Source organism: Bufo bufo, chromosome 4 (genome assembly GCF_905171765.1).
Source record: "Bufo bufo chromosome 4, aBufBuf1.1, whole genome shotgun sequence".
In the NCBI taxonomy this organism is placed as follows: Eukaryota; Metazoa; Chordata; class Amphibia; order Anura; family Bufonidae; genus Bufo; species Bufo bufo.
The window spans coordinates 369,554,126-369,571,922 of record NC_053392.1 but is presented as its reverse complement, the minus strand read 5'-3'; the positions used below and the strand labels follow the sequence as shown (position 1 = coordinate 369,571,922).

Here is a 17,797-nt window from a genome sequence, read left to right as displayed (position 1 = left end):
GCATCATCAGTCCATAAGATTTCTTCCAGACTTCAGTAGTCTACTGGAGGTGCTGCTTGGTCCTGACAAGCCTCATTTTTATTTTGCAATCTGGCTTTTTCACTGATACTCAGACCTGTCAAATCTGCAGCTTGAAGTCTTCACAGGTGAAATGGAAGCCTATGCATTTTGAACTGCATTAAGTTCTTGTAGATGATGTGCTGTGAGCCGCCAATCACAAACTGTTGACTCTCAAAAACTTGTCTTCTGATTTTGTTGTGGCCTTTGGTCTGCCAGACCTCTTCCTATCAGTTTTCTCCACTTTCCAAGTGCCTTTTTATGGTATAGTAAACTACACTAACTGACACATTAGCTTTCTTTTCAAATTCTCTATAGGACAGTTTGGTTGGTTTAAGGCTACTTTCACACTAGCGGCACGGACCTCCGGCAGACTGTTCCGTCGGGTAAACAGCCTGTCGGATCCGTCCAGCCGCTAGTGAGTGTGTGCCCCCGGACTGCCGCTCTGTCCCCATTGACTATAATAGGGGCGGAGTGGAGGCATGGCAGCGCACAGCGAGAGGCTGGCGTAATAAATGTCGGACATGTCATATTTTTATTCCGGCAGCCCCTCGCCGGAACTCCGCCCCCATTATAGTCAATAGGGACGGAGCTGCAGCCCGGGGGCACCCTGTCCCTAGCGGCAGGACGCATCCGACAGGCTGTTCACCCGCCAGAACAGCCTGCCGGAGGTCCGTGCCGCTAGTGTGGAAGTAGCCTAAATCTGAAATTCAGAGTTGCAAGTTAAAATTTCATATTTTCATTTTTTAACCTTTCCTTTGTACCATTTTGCATTATACAATATAATAAATGTACATATTGATATGTTGTAAAACTTTTGACTGGTAGTGTAGATAGGAGTCAAACTCAGCCAGTCAGTGTGGCAATTAGGCAGTCACAGACAGCAATGCTATGAGGGAGCACTACTGCACTCATACAATTTTCTTTTTCGTAAACTTATGATACAGTCATGTGAAAAAATTAGGACACCCTTTGAAAGCATGTGGTTTTTTGTAACATTTTTAATAAATGGTTATTTCATCTCCGTTTCAACAATACAGAGAGATTAAAGTAATCCAACTAAACAAAGAAAACTGAAGAAAAGTCTTTTCAAGATCTTCTGTAAATGTCATTCTACAAAAATGCCTATTCTAACTGAGGAAAAAGATAGGACACCCTCACATGTATTCCCTCTTAAATTGGCTCAGATCTCACACAGGTATATCACACCAGGTGCACATAATTAGTAGATCGTTACTCTGCATGTTGAATGAGGCTTGCCCTATTTAAACCTCAGACATTTAGTTTGGTGTGCTCCTGACTGTTGAAGTGAGAGTGAGCACCATGGTGAGAGCAAAAGAGCTGTCAGAGGACTTCAGAAAAAAGATTGTAGCAGCCTATGAGTCTGGGAAGGGATTTAAAAAGATCTCAAAAGATTTTGAAATCAGCCATTCCACTGTCCGGAAGATAGTCTACAAGTGGAGGGCTTTCAAAACAACTGCCAACATGCCCAGGACTGATCGCCCCAGCAAGTTCACCCCAAGAGCAGACCGCAAGATGCTAAAAGAGGTATCCAAAAACCCTAAAGTGTCATCTCGAGAACTACAGCAGGCTCTGGCTACTGTTGATGTAGAAGTACATGCCTCTACAATCAGAAAGAGACTGTACAAGTTTAACTTGCATGGGAGGTGTGCAAGGAGGAAACCTTTGCTTTCCAAGAGAAACATCGAGGCCAGACTGACATTTGCCAGCGATAAAGTTGACAAAGACCAGGACTTCTGGAATAATGTTCTTTGGACAGATGAGTCCAAAATTGAATTATTTGGACACAACAGCAGAGGACATGTTTGGCGTAAACCAAACACAGCATTCCAAGAAAAGAACCTCATACCAACTGTGAAGCATGGAGGTGGAAGTGTCATGGTTTGGGGCTGCTTTGCTGCAGCAGGACCTGGTCAGCTCACCATCATAGAATCCACGATGAATTCTACTGTGTATCAGAAGGTGCTTGAAGAACATGTGAGACCATCAGTTAGAAAATTAAAGCTGAAGCGGAACTGGACCATGCAACATGACAATGACCCAAAACATACTAGTAAATCAACCAAAGATTGGCTGAAAAAGAAGAAATGGAGAGTCCTGGAATGGCCAAGTCAAAGTCCAGATTTGAATCCCATTGAGATGCTGTGGGGTGACTTGAAAAGGGCTGTACGTGCAAGAAACCCCTCAAACATCTCACAGCTGAAAAAGTTCTGCATTGAGGAGTGGGGTAAAATTTCCTCAGACCGATGTCGAAGACTGGTAGATGGCTACAAGAACCGTCTCACTGCAGTTATTTCAGCCAAAGGAGGTAACACTCGCTATTAGGGGCAAGGGTGTCCTATCTTTTTCCTCAGTTAGAATAGGCATTTTTGTAGAATGACATTTACAGAAGATCTTGAAAAGACTTTTCTTCAGTTTTCTTTGTTTAGTCGGATTACTTTAATCTCTCTGTATTGTTGAAACGGAGATGAAATAACCATTTATTAAAAATGTTACAAAAAACCACATGCTTTCAAAGGGTGTCCTAATTTTTTCACAAGACTGTAAATTCAGATTACTGCAGAATTGTACAGCAAATTACTATGACATGGGAAATTAAAAATAACATCAGCAAAAATAATTTAGAAATATGTTAAACATACAAATGTAGGTCATTTTCTGATGACACGTTCCCTTTAAATTACTGCTATTACTTATATTTGTATTATTAACTTAGTTATACTTTAAACTTTTTCATCTCTCATCTGTAGCGCATTGCACCACAAAGGGTTAAGCACTATTACGATCCTAATTTTATAGTGTTTGCTGTAACCACTCTTTCAGTTTCTGATCGTGTATTATAAAGTGGATATACTTTAACCAAACATGATAACAGAGTTTCAATCAAAGCAAAAGTAAAACTTGACACTTCCTTCTAGTGATTTTATCATTGCAAATTTCAGGCTAAAGCCTCATTCACACGTCTCTGTGACATCAGTGACAATATGGTTGGTGGTTCATCCATGGAGATGTTCGTGAAGGATCAATTTTTGGTCCGTGTGTCAGTTTTTTGCCCTTTATGTGTCTTGCATATTCCACGGAAACTGCTCAGCTGAAAATTTTAATTAAATTAAAGAAAATCTAGCAACAATCCATGACACATTGACAGAACATGGATTCCATCTGTCTTGTGTCTGTTTTTTTTTTATGGACCCATAGACTATAGTGAACATGATGGATCCTTAAACACGGACAAAAGTAAGGCAAGCTTCCCTGGTGTACCTCCAGACCATGGTAAGTCCTAGTTGTGTGAATACACACAATAACATCCATGAGTATGTGTGCTGTCCATGGAGAAGACGGACAGCACACGTCCTTGAATCACTGATGTCTGAATTAGATCTTTAGCTTGGTTCAAAAATATTCTTTTTCCACAGTAAATTCCTGCATGGCTGCCGCTGCATCTCAGGGATGAGCCCCCTTGAGGCTGGTCACCGTCGCAGACTGCTATTGGCTGCTCATTGCCGCTACGGGGAGATGCAGCGACGGCCATGCAGGGATCCAAAGCGACGCCGGTGCCGGGGAGCAGGTAAGTATAATCCATACAAGGAGCCTAGGTATTGGGAGGGGGGATAACCCCTTTAATAGTTTATTTTTTTATAAAAAACACAATGCAAAGTGAATGAACAAAAGAGAAATCTAAATCCAATCAATATTTTGTGTGACCATCTTTTATCTTCAAAACAGCATCAGTTCTTCTAGGTAGACTTGTACACAGTTTTTGAAGGAACTAGGCGAGGAGGTTGTTCCAAACATCTTGGAGAACTGACCACAGATCTTCTGTGGATGTAGGCTTGCTCAGATCCTTCAGTCTCTTAATCTTATCCCAGGCACTCTCAATGATGTTAAGATCAGGGCTCTGTGAGGGCCATATCATCACTTCCCGGACTCCTTGTTCTTCTTTACAATGCAAGTAGTTCTTATTGACATTGGCTGTATGTTTGGGGTTGTTGTCCTCCTGCAGAATAAATTTGGAGCCAATTAGACATCTCTCTGATGATATTGCATGATGGATAAGTACTGTATCTGCCTGAGAAATGCAGTTGCCTAGAAATAGGCACGTTTAGCCACTAGGATATTGCTCCATATATACTTGCAACATTTCAAAGCCTATACCAATGAGACAATAAGGGCATGTCCACACATGATGTATATGCTGCAGATTTTCCACCGCAGAATTGTGGCCAGAAAATCTGCAGTGTTTTGCCGTTAGCAGCAAAGTGAATGAGATTTTGGCTTCATGCACACGGCCGTTGTTTTCACCAGGGGCGTAACTATAGGGGAAGAGGCAGCTTTGGGGCCCTGACCCAGAAGGGGCCCATCCAGGAGAAGGAGGACTACAAGATTTTGTCAGGGCCCCCTCAACAGTATTACACTATGAAATTATATACAGTGACAGTATAGACAGTGTATAAAACGGATGGAAAAGCTGCCGGCCCTGGTCTGAGAGAGCGATCTTTACTAGCCACAGGAATGGGCAGGGCCGATCCTACACGGGGTGCAGTGGGTGCCCCGCACCCCAGCGCTGTCACCCGAAAGGCGCCGAGCGCAGGGCCGGACTGGCCTGCCGGGATAGCGGGAAATTTCACGGTGGGCCGGCAAGCCTGAGTGCCGCAAGGCCGCGGCCCTGGTGACAAGTGGGGGCGGCCGCGGCCGGGGGCAGGGCAGAGCAGGAGATGAGCGCCTCCATTGCGGAAGCGCTCATCTCCATAGTCATCTGTATTGCCGTCCTCAGGACGGCAATACAGATGCCTGTGCTGCGGCAGAGGAGGGAGAGGTGTGTCCCCTCCTGTTCCTCTGATAGGCTGCCGGCTTAGTGCTGGCAGCCTATCAGAGGCCGGTGCAGGCGGCGCGATGACGTCATCGCGTCGCCTGAGCCGTATAGCGAGGGACACAGACGGAAGAGGCGGCCTGCATCGCATCGCATTGCTGGAGGTAAGTATAAGTGTATTATTTTTTTTTATTTTTTTATATAGGTACAATACTGGGCTGGCACATGATAAGGGGGGCTACTGGGCTGGCACATAAGGGGGGCTACTGGGCTGGCACATAAGGGGGGACTACTGGCCTGGGCTGGCACATGATAAGGGGGGCTACTGGGCTGGCACATGATAAGGGGGGACTACTGGGCTGGCACATGATAAGGGGGGACTACTGGGCTGGCACATGATAAGGGGGGCTACTGGGCTGGCACATGATAAGGGGGCACTACTGGGCTGGCACATGATAAGGGGGGACTACTGGGCTGGCACATGATAAGGGGGGCTACTGGCACATGATATGGGGGGCTACTGGCACATGATATGGGGGCACTCTGGCTACTGGCACATGATATGGGGGCACTCTGGCTACTGGCACATGATAATGGGGGGGATCTGGCTACTGGCACATGATATGGGGGGGGGCTCTGGCTACTGGCACATGATAAGGGGGGGGGCTCTGGCTACTGGCACATGATATGGGGGGCTACTGGCACATGATAAGGGGGGCTACTGGCACATGATATGGGGGGCTACTGGCACATGATATGGGGGCACTCTGGCTACTGGCACATGATATGGGGGCACTCTGGCTACTGGCACATGATAATGGGGGGGATCTGGCTACTGGCACATGATATGGGGGGGGGCTCTGGCTACTGGCACATGATAAGGGGGGGGGGGCTCTGGCTACTGGCACATGATATGGGGGGCTACTGGCACATGATATGGGGGGCTACTGGCACATGATATGGGGGGCTACTGGCACATGATAATGGGGGGGATCTGGCTACTGGCACATGATATGGGGGGGGCTCTGGCTACTGGCACATGATAAGGGGGGGGGGGGGCTCTGGCTACTGGCACATGATATGGGGGGCTACTGGCACATGATAAGGGGGGCTACTGGCACATGATATGGGGGGCTACTGGCACATGATATGGGGGCACTCTGGCTACTGGCACATGATATGGGGGCACTCTGGCTACTGGCACATGATAATGGGGGGGATCTGGCTACTGGCACATGATATGGGGGGGGGCTCTGGCTACTGGCACATGATAAGGGGGGGGGGGCTCTGGCTACTGGCACATGATATGGGGGGCTACTGGCACATGATATGGGGGGCTACTGGCACATGATATGGGGGGCTACTGGCACATGATATGGGGGCACTCTGGCTACTGGCACATGATATGGGGGCACTCTGGCTACTGGCACATGATAATGGGGGGGATCTGGCTACTGGCACATGATATGGGGGGGGCTCTGGCTACTGGCACATGATAAGGGGGGGGGCTCTGGCTACTGGCACATGATATGGGGGGCTACTGGCACATGATAAGGGGGGCTACTGGCACATGATAAGGGGGTCTACTGGCACATGATAAGGGGGTCTACTGGCACATGATAAGGGGGTCTACTGGCACATGATAAGGGGGTCTACTGGCACATGATAAGGGGGTCTACTGGCACATGATAAGGGGGTCTACTGGCACATGATAAGGGGGTCTACTGGCACATGATAAGGGGGTCTACTGGCACATGATAAGGGGGTCTACTGGCACATAAGGGGGGCTACTGGCACATAAGGGGGGCTACTGGCACATGATATGGGGGGCTCTGGCTACTGGCACATGATATGGCGGGGCTCTGGCTACTGGCACATGACATTTATTTTGACTTGTCAAAGCCGTTGACTAAGTTATTGTCAAAGCAAATTGGTGGGGCTGAAGTTGGGGGCTGAAGTTGTTGCCATAGAAACATTGTAAAGGGGAGGAGTTAGTAAGATAACCACGCCCATGTGGGGGCGCCAGAAATATTTCTGCACCCAGGCGCCTGTGACCCTAGGATCGGCCCTGGGAATGGGTGCGGCATATAAGGAAGGGGTCGCTAAAAAATTACTGGGGGAGGGGGGCCCCATGCAATAATCTGCTGTGGGGCCCAGTCATTTCTAGCTACGCCACTGGTTTTCACATTCACTTCAATGGGGCCGCAAAAGATGCGGACAGCACTAGGTGTGCTGTCCGCATCCGTTGCTCCGTTCTGTGGCCCCGCTAAAAAAATATAACCTGTCCTATTCTTGACCGCGCTTTGCGGACAAGAATAGGCATTTATATTGAAGGCTGTCCGTGCCGTTCCGCAAATTGCGGAACGCACACGGACGCCATCCGTGTTTTGGGTATCCGTGATTTGCGGACCGCAAAACACACCACGGTCGTGTGCATGAGGCCTTTCTGTGTGGAAATTGACCTGTGGTGGGGATTATCAAATCTGCAGCATATCAATTGTTTGCATGGATTGTTAGTGCAATATTCCTTTCTTTAGCAGGACAGCGTGTGTGAAACCACCCTTGCAATAGGCACCCTGGCAATATGGACTTCATAGTACTATTATAGCTTTACTATAGTAGTAATATTAGAACCAACTCAGCATTATGACTGCCTAGGCTGACTAATGAAACATGCAATACATCTCCAATATGTCTTTAGCCAAATTTCACCAACATACTGCACAGGACAATTCTATGTTCTCTACTAGCTAGTGTGTAAGTAAGGGCTCGTTCACACAACCGTGTGAAGCCCGTGCCCATGCTGTGGACCACAAATTGCGGTCCGCAATGCACGGCACCGACCGTAGCCCAGGCGCATGGGGATCGTGGACCCATTCACTCGAATGGGCCCGCGATCCTTCCGTTCCGCAAAAAGATAGAACATGCTCTATCTTTTTGCGGTGCGAAGGCACGGAACCCCAGGAAGCACTCCGTAGTATTCTATTCCGTGCTTCCGTTCCGCACCATTCCGCATCTCCGGATTTGCGGACCCATTAAAGTAAATAGCGGACAAGAATAGGCAGTTTTATGGCGGTGCCGGCCAGGTGTATTGCGGATCTGCCATTTGCGGATCCACAATACACTTCGGACGTGTGAATGGACCCTTCATTGGTATAGTTTTCAAAGGAAAATAGTTGGTCGACTTTCTGTTGTAGGAAGGGTAATCTTGAAATGACACGATCAAGCTTTCAACTTACTGAATTTCTTCTCGCTAATACACAGTTTGGTTATGTAGATGGCCATGATTGTACATGAATTCTTACTAGGAAGGCTTTGTACTTTTTTTTTTTTTTTTTAATCGCTTGTTAGGATGAGGGGTCTAACCTATTGTTGCCCAACATATTTAGATTCAGGTTTACTTTGAGTGTGTTCTTGGATAGGCCATAGATGGGGGTATGACTCCTGGCACCAACAGTTTTAAAAGCTCCGACACCAGAACTACACAGCTCTGTCTGTCCATTGTATTGTGGGAAGTCCTGGTTACTGCAGCACTGCTCCCATTCACTTGATCTCCCTATAGCAAAATATAAATCGTTTACTAAATCAATGATCTGCGGCACACAAAAAGCAAAAAAAAGGCCATAAAAGCAATTAAAAACAGCAACAAAAAGGCCTCATGCACACGACCGTTGTTGTGTTCCGTTCCGCAAAATGGGGTTCCGTGATCCGTTTCCGTATGTCTTTCTTTATTTTTGGAGGACCACCAGACATAAAGGAAGGTAAAAAAAAGTCTAAGATAGGTTTGCCATGCAAATGATAGGAATAAAACGGACGCGGACGAGGATGACAATCTTGTGTGCCTCCGCGTTTTTAAACGGTCTCATTGACTTGAATGGGTCCGCGAACCGTTTTCCGCAGACAAGAATAGGACAGGTTATATTTTTTTGACGGACTGGAACCACGGATCATGGACGCGGATGGCAAACGGTGCACTCTCCGCATTTTCAACTGCTCCATAAAAATGAATGGGTCTGCATCTGAAACGCTAAAATCGGCGGAACGGACGCGGAGACAAACAACGGTCGTGTGCATGAGGCCAAATGCAGATGGATAAGGTTCAGAATCCCCACATGGACAAGAGCAAATGGATATTGTTTGTGGCCACCGCAGTGTTCCAAAAAGACATGAATGGAATCAAACCCTTTTATGCAGTCCATAAAGCTATGGCAATAATAATACATACATACATATAAATACCAAATATTATGCACCAATTCAAGTACAATAATAAAGTAGATACCTGAAATAAACAATCTAAATACTAATAAGAAAATAATAAAGCTACATGCACATGACCGTTGCTGCCCGCGGCCTGCAAAAAACAGAAGCCGCCCGTGTGCCTTCCGCAATTTGCGCAACGGAACGGACGGCCCATTGTAGAAATGCCTATTCTTGTCCGCAAAACGGACAAGAATAGGACATGCTATATTTTTTTTGCGGGACCACGGAACGGAGCAAAGGATGCGGACAGCACACGTAGTGCTGTCCACTTCTTTTGCGGCCCTATTGAAGTGAATGGGTCCGCACCCGAGCCGCAAAAACTGCGGCTCAGATGCGGACCCGAACTACGGTCGTGTGCATGAGGCCTAAAATACATGGTTAAACTTTTGAGGAATCCATCTAGTAGTGATTTGTGTGGGACAACCCAAGAGGGCCACGCCTAATCACCTGTTCGGTAAATTATATTGCTTCACAAGTTATTTTTGGAGCCACATTCACTTTCTAGTTGATACGTTGTCACGGCCATTGGTGTGTGCCGTGACACTTTCGCCGCGCATGCTGGTTGCCGGTGGCAACTTGTTGATATGCATGTGTGTGCGCGCTTTCCCTTTTAAGGATGTTTTCCTTCCCTAGCGGTGAGGCATAGTGTCTTTCCCCTTCCTTCCTGATTGTCTTTTGGTGTTCTCCCCTACTACATCCGTGACATTATCCCAAGCCTATACCGCCATTTTTATTCTGATCTGTGCAGCTATGGATACTATGTCTGCACTGGTCGAACAGATGCAGAATCTGACTTTGGAGGTAGCAGACCTCCGCGCAACTGTCTTGCAGATTCAGAGTCCACAGTCTGCTGGTTCCGGTGGTGGGTCCCAGGCCTGTCCTGAACCAAAGGTGGCTCTCCCGGACAGGTTTTCCGGGGGTAGTGACAATTTCATCCGGTTCAGGGAGTCATGTAAATTATACTTTAAGCTGCGTCCATACTCTACTGGGGATGAGTGTCAACGTGTGGGTATGATTATTTCATTGCTTAAAGAGGTCGCCCAATCTTGAGCTTTTTCTCTACCGACCGGATCACTGTCCCTCCGGTCGGTAGATGAATTCTTCAGAGCCTTGGGTCTCATCTACGATGACCCGGATCGGATCTCTCAGGCTGAGACCAAGTTACGGAGTTAGCGGCAGGGAGATCGTTCCGCGGAGACCTATTGCTCTGAATTTAGGAGATGGGCTACTGATACTGAGTGGAACGATCCTGCTCTCCGCAGCCAATTCTGTCAGGGTCTCTCTGAGAGACTGCAGAACGCGTTGGCCTTTCATGAAAATCCTGTGTCATTGGAGGCAGCTATGTCCCTTGCTGTACGTCTAGATAGACGCCTGAGGGAGAGATCTAGGGTTCCTCACCTTCAGGACGTACTGTCCAATAAGGGTACTGCTTCCTTTGACACTTATGGTGGAGAGACACTGGTAGTTGCGCCTTGTGATGAGCCTATGCAGTTTGATTTTGCTTCAGTCTGTGTAGGAGCTTTGCTCCCTGGCTGAATGATTATGTCTGTGTGAGCTATCCCTATTTGTTATTTTGTTTACCTTGCTCTGTCTGTTGTCCCCTCCGGTGTGTTTGTCATTCCTCCCCCCACCTGGTGTATGTAGTTATGGTGTGGGTTTTGCTTGGAAGTTTGATTGTGGTATGTGGCTCCGGAAGGGGCGTGCTTTCCCGGAGGAGTTTAAAGGGCTTCTGTCACCCCACTAAAGTCATTTTTTTTTTTGGGCTAGTTAAATTACTTATCCTGCGATATATGAAAATATAATGGTGTTACTTACTTTGATTCAGCAGTTTCTTCTAAAAACGAACTTTTATAATATGTAAATTAGGTCTCTACCAGCAAGTAGAGCGGCTACTTGCTGGTAGCAGCTGCAGAAAACCGCCCCCTCGTCGCGTTGATTGACAGGGCCAGCCGGGATCTCCTACTCCGGCCAGCCCTGTCGGCATTTTAAAAATCGCGCGCCTGTGTTCATTCTGCGCAGGCGCTCTGAGATTAGGAGGCTTGCCTCCTCAGAACTCCCTCAGTGCGCCTGCGCCGATGACATCACCGAAATAGAAGACGTCATCGGCGCAGGCGCACTGAGGGAGTTCTGAGGAGGCGAGCCTCCTCATCTCAGAGCGCCTGCGCAGAATGAACACAGGCGCGCGATTTTTAAAATGCTGACAGGGCTGGCCGGAGGAGGAGATCCCGGATGGCCCTGTCAATCAACACGACGAGGGGGCGGTTTTCTGCAGCTGCTACCAGCAAGTAGCCGCCCTACTTGCTGGTAGAGACCTGATTTACATCTTTTTAGAAGAAACTGCTGAATCAAAGTAAGTAACACCATTATATTTTCATATATCGCAGGATAAGTAATTTAACTAGCCCAAAAAAAAAAAAAAATGACTTTAGTGGGTTGACAGAAGCCCTTTAAGCACACATCTAGACAGTGAGTTTCCGGTCCATCTCGTCGGCGGCAGGTAAGTTCTGGTAACCTAGGTTGTCTATTGCCTTTTGTTACTTACCTGTCGTTCGGCTGTGAACCCTGTCTAGTTGGTGGCCAGCTGCTGGGCTTCTGGAGACACCATGCATCCGTTGTGCTGGATGAATGGGTGGTCTCTGCCCTGTATTCAGGCTTAGGGCATAGCAGGGATACCTAGGGTTCTAGGTTGGAGAGCATGAGCCCCCTTACCTTCTGAGGCGGCTCATGCTTTAGGAGTTTAGGGAGATCTTCAGGGTCGCGTTAGGAGGTGTCCTGCTCCCTGTTCTCTGCTTTCCTGCGTTGCAGCGAACGCCGAGGCACGGTGGGGGGTTTCCCATTATAACAAATAACGGCTCCGCAGTCGCGGTGCCTTCGAAAGAGGATGCAGCATGTATAGCCTGCCGTTTTGGGCATACATGCGCGTTCTCCGGAGGGAGAGCGTTATAGGGGTTCACCGTTAACGGCACGGTGAGTGGATTTTTTCCCGCCATTCGTTTTTTACCGTTGTCTGTATTGGTGCCCCCTCGTCCCTCTCTATGTTCCTATCTCTGGTTGTCTGCTGGCAGCATTCCTTTGGTGTTCCGGCTGTGTGCTGGTTGGGGAGGTGCTGCTGGCAGCGACCTGGAGTGGGAGCGTGTTTGGAGTCCGACGTGGTGTCCAGTATGTCCTTCAGACTGCTTAGCTGGCTGGCAGCCAGGGACCTAGGTGATTGTCCTGGCTTGCTGGCGGCAGTCTAGGAGGGACATGACCTTTCATTCCCCACCTCCCCTCCCATTGTTTGTTGTGCCCCACCAACGTCCCCTTTTGTTGTTGGGGGGGCTTTGAGGGGTGGGAATGTCACGGCCATTGGTGTGTGCCGTGACACTTTCGCCGCGCATGCTGGTTGCTGGTGGCAACTTGTTGATATGCATGTGTGTGCGCTTTCCCTTTAAGGATGTTTTCCTTCCCTAGCGGTGAGGCCTAGTGTCTTTCCCCTTCCTTCCTGATTGTCTTTTGGTGTTCTCCCCTACTACATCCGTGACATATGTTTATTCATGTTATACTATGATTGAAAAAAAAAATGTTGTTTTGATGTAGATATCAAGGGTTGCCCTAAGAAATGTATTTTCTCCTGACTCTGGACGAGGGTCAAGCTGGGTCAACCTTAAGGGTGCCTGCACATGATGCGAATTAGGCTCCATTCACACGTCCGCAATGTGTTTTGCGGATACACGGAGTCACGGATCTGCAAAACACGGAAAGCGGCAATGTGCGTTCCGCATTTTGCGGACCGCACATTGCCGACATAATAGAATATGCCTGTTCTTGTCCGCAATTGCGGACAAGAATAGGACATGTTCTATTGTTTTGCGGAAACGGAAGCACGGATGCGGAAGTGCGGATTCGCAAATGTGCATGCGCACAGCACATTCCGTCCCCATAGAGAATGAATGGGTCCGCACCCTTTCCGCAAAATTGCGGAAAGGATGCGGACACATTTTGCGGACGTGTGAATGGAGCCTTACATGTGGTATTTCTGCGTGGAGAGGATAGGAGACGGGCTCAATAGAAAGTCTATGGGCCAATCTTGTTTCTGTCTCCTGCAGCGAGGAAAGCGAGTGTGATATGCGAGCACTTATCACTTATCCTGAAAGGGGTGAAAATAAGCTTTCTTATATGCATCCAGAACCCAAGATGTCTAGCTGAAAGTGGAAGTATACATTATTGTCAAAGTACCTCAGAGTTTGTTGAGTCAGAGGTAAGATTGTTGGTGAGAAAATTTGCTAAAACAATTGTATGTAATCCAGGATGTAGAAAAAAAAAAAACACATCAAAACTTAATAGGTAAATCCAGCCATATAAATGTTGCATGGTCTCCGAGAACTGGCTTGCCAAGCACATCCTGGCATTGGTTTACTCTCTGACAATGACAGGTTCCCTTTTTGTTGGTACAGGATACATTTACGTCATTATCAGATAACTTGCAAACAATTTGCTTGGTCTATGAAAGCTTTTTTATCTGTAGTATTTTCTTAATGATAAAACGTCCTTGAATGACACATTCAGTATATAAAATTTACCTGACTGACCAACCAACGGATTTAACTGTCCATCTAAAAGACGAGTGCTAACCCTGGTGCCTTGCATATTGCTACATACAAATTCTGATTGCTGGTAGGTTAAAGGGGTTGTCCGGGTTCAGAGCTGAACCTGGACATACCCATATTTTCACCCAGGCAGCCCCCCTGATGCTAGCATCTGAGCACCTCGTGCTCCAATGCGTCCCCTTGCCCTGTGCTGGATCGCGCAGGGCACGGGATCTTTTGTCTACAACAACACACTGCCGGGCGGAGGCCCCGTGGAGAGCCCGGTTCGTCACGAGAACTCCTGAAAATGCCTTTCCCCTCCGCGATTTAGCACAGGGCAAAGGAGAACATCGGAGCATGTATGTCCGCTAAAGGAATCCGCACCGTCGCATGTACAATCACGATCTTTTGCACAGCCGCCTCCTATGACTCAGGGAACCTCACAGACTATGTATTAGTGGAAATCTTCACAGCGCACTTTACAATTATTTGCCAAAAAATGCGCATAGTAACCTAATCGCCAAACTACAGGGACCATTTTCTCTTGGCTGTTGTGGCGTAGATATTCATCAGGTTGCCTATAGCAACCAATCACAGCTCAGCTTCTATTTTGCTACAGGTTATTAATATGAGCTCTGATTGGTTGCTATAGGCAACAAAGGACATCCTTAGTATAAGACAGCTTATGTGTGAGTTAATATGATTTCGATTGCGACGCTTAGCCAATGTAAATGCCCAGTAAGAAAATGAATTTGATTGGACAATTGTCAGGCCGCTGTGGAGGTCACTGTTAAAGGGCGGGCACTGTGGAGGTCACTGTTAAAGGGGCGGGCACTGTGGAGGTCACTGTTAAAGGGGCGGGCACTGTGGAGGTCACTGTTAAAGGGGCGGGCACTGTGGAGGTCACTGTTAAAGGGGCGGGCACTGTGGAGGTCACTGTTAAAGGGGCGGGCACTGTGGAGGTCACTGTTAAAGGGTCGGGCACTGTGGAGGTCACTGTTAAAGGGGCGGGCACTGTAGAGGTCACTGTTAAAGGAGCAGTTGCTGTGGATGTCAATGTTAAGGCAGCAGGGTACTGTGAGGTCACTGTTAAGGGAGCAGGGTACTGTGGAAGTCACTGTTAAAAGGGCATGCGCTGTGGAGGTCTCTGTTAAGGGGCAGGGAATACGGGAGGTCACAGTTAAGGGGACTGTCCCTTATGGAGGTCACTGTTAGGCTCCATTCACACGTCCGCAAATGGGTCCGCATCCGTTCCGCAATTTTGCGGAACGGGTGTGGACCCATTCATTCTCTCTGGGGACGGAATGGATGCGGACAGCACACAGTGTGCTGTCCGCATCCGCATTTGCGGAGCGCGGCCCCGATCTTCGGGTCTGCAGCTCCGCAAAAGATAGAACATGTCCTATTCTTGTCTGCAGCTGCGGACAAGAATAGGCATTTCTATAGGGGTGCAGGGCGGGTGTGTTACGGATCCGCAATTTGTTAAGCAATTTGTGGGTCCGCAACACACCACGGACGTGTGAATGGAGCCTTAGGCCTCTTTCACACGACTGTTTTTTTTTTTCCCGTTTACATACTGTTTTTTGCGTTCCGTATACGGAACCATTCATTTCAATGGTTCCGCCAAAAAAACTGAATGTACTTCGTGTGCATTCCGTTTCCGTATTTCAGTTTTTCTGTTCCGTTGAAAGATAGAACATGTCCTATTATTGCCCGCAAATCACGTTCTGTGGCTCCATTCAAGTCAATAGGTCCGCAAAAAGACCGGAACACATACGGGAATGCATCCGTATGTCTTCCATATCCGTTCCGTTTTTGCGGAACCATCCATTAAAAATGTTATGCCCAGCCCAATTTATTCTATGTAATTACTGTATATGCCATACGGAAAAACGAAACGGAAACAAAAAACGGAACAACGGATTTGTGAAAAACGGACTGCAAAATACTGAAAAAGCTATACGGTCGTGTGAAAGAGGCCTCAAGGGGCAGGGTGCTGTAGAGGTCACTGTTAAGGATGCGGGCCCCTGTGGAGGTCACTGTCAAGGGGTTGGGGTGCTGTGGAAGTCCTATTTTAAGGAAGTGGGGCACTGTGGGGGGGGGGGGGGCAGTGTAAAGGGGTGGGCTGCTGTGGAGGTCATGTTATGGGGGATACTGTTGATATCTTTTAATGACACACAAACAATAAATGAAATAGATTAAATATACCCTTGCTAAGCCGAGTCCTTCTGCTAGTAGACATAAAGTATAGTACGATAAGACCTGCACAAGTGTAAATGAAGGCTTGCTGATAAGATGACCAAACACTTTCATATATGCCTGCAGAGGCTAGCACAGCCACAGTGTCTGTTTATGGGCCCCATATTATTTTGCTGTGCCCTATGAATTGGGGATCATTCACACGGCCGTATGAACGCATCCGCACCCGTTCCGCAATTTTGCGGAAGGTTTGCGGATCCAATCATTTCTATGGGCCCTCAAAAGAAGTGGACACCACACCATGTGCTGTCCGCATCCGTTATTCCGTACTGCGGCTCCGCAGAAAAGATAGAACATGTCCTATTCTTGTCTGCAATCGCGGACAAGAATAGGCATTTTCTATTATGGTTGCGGCCATGTGCGGTCCGCAAATTGCGGAATGCACATGGCCGGTATCCGTGTTTTGCAGATCCGCAAATTGTCTGAATGGGCCCTTAGGCCTCTTTCACACGGGCGTTGCGGGAAAATGTGCGGGTGCGTTGTGGGAACAACCGCGATTTTTCCGCGCGAGTGCAAAACATTGTAATGCGTTTTGCACTCGCGTGAGAAAAATCACGCATGTTTGGTACCCAAACCCGAACTTCTTCACAGAAGTTCGGGCTTGGGTTAGGTGTTGTGTAGATGTTATTATTTTCCCTTATAACATGGCTATAAGGGAAAATAATAGCATTCTGAATACAGAATGCTTAGTAGGTGATCAATTGAGGGTTAAAAAAAAAATAAAAAAATTAACTCTCCTTCTCCTCTTGTTCGCGTAGTTCCCGGTCTCTTCTTTACTTCTTTAATGATGAGCTGTGGGCTAAAGGACCTTTGGTGACGTCAGATCACATGCTCCAATCACATGGTCCATCACCGTGGTGATGGACCATGTGATTGGAGCATGTGATCTGACGTCACCACAGGTCCTAGCCGATAGTTCATCATTAAAGAAGTAAAGAAGAGACCGGGAACTACGCGAACAAGAGGAGAAGGTGAGTTAATATATATATATTTTTTTTTTAACCCTCAATTGGGATTTTCACGCAACGCACAAGTGATGCGTGAAAATCACCGCTCATGTGAACAGCCCCATAGAAATTAATGGGTCGGTATTCAGTGCGGGTGCAATGCGTTCACCTCACGCATCGCATCCGCGCGGAATACTCGCCCTTTATTGCTATCCAGGTGCATAACTATAAGGCCCCTTTGACACGGGCATATGTCAGCAGATTTGTACCTATGAAACTGGCTGACCTGTTACATGTGCACTTGGCAGCTGAAGGCATCTGTGTTGGTCTCATGATCATATGTGCCCGCATTGCTGAGAAAAATGTTTTAATATATGCAAATGAGTCTATAGGAGCAACTGAGACGTTGCCATTACACTTAGAGGCTCAGCTCTCCCTACAACCGCTGAGCTCTCTGGATTTTGATTGACAGGGCTAGGTACAGTCGATACTTTTGTCCCGGTATCGATACGTTATCGGGATTTGCCTTTTATCGATACTAGGCTGTGCTACTACCCTTCCCCCCCCCCCCCCCCCCCCCGGTATTAAAAACATTGGTGGCGCAGTGCACCCCTTCTCCACAGTATTAAAATCGTTGGTAGTGGCCACAGAGTCCCCTCACCTCCTCTTCATTGGTGGCAGTGGCAGTTCTGATCGGAGCCCAAGCAGTGTAATCCTGGGGCTCCGATCGGTTACCCCAGCAGCCAGGACGCTACTGAAGCCCTGGCTGCCATGGTAAGCTCCCTGCTGCTCTGTGTACTATGCACAGGGCAGCAGGGAGAGTGTGAGATCCTATTCACCCTCATAGAGCTCTATTAGGGATCTAATAGAGATCT

The 17,797-nt window shown here is 47.8% G+C and overlaps 1 protein-coding gene across 1 annotated transcript in view; it reads left to right on the top strand.

The window, feature by feature from the left end:
* Positions 1-17,797, top strand: part of ARHGAP18 (Rho GTPase activating protein 18) — a 132,297-nt gene that overhangs the window by 42,665 nt on the left and 71,835 nt on the right. The gene's annotated exons all lie outside the window — the stretch shown is intronic.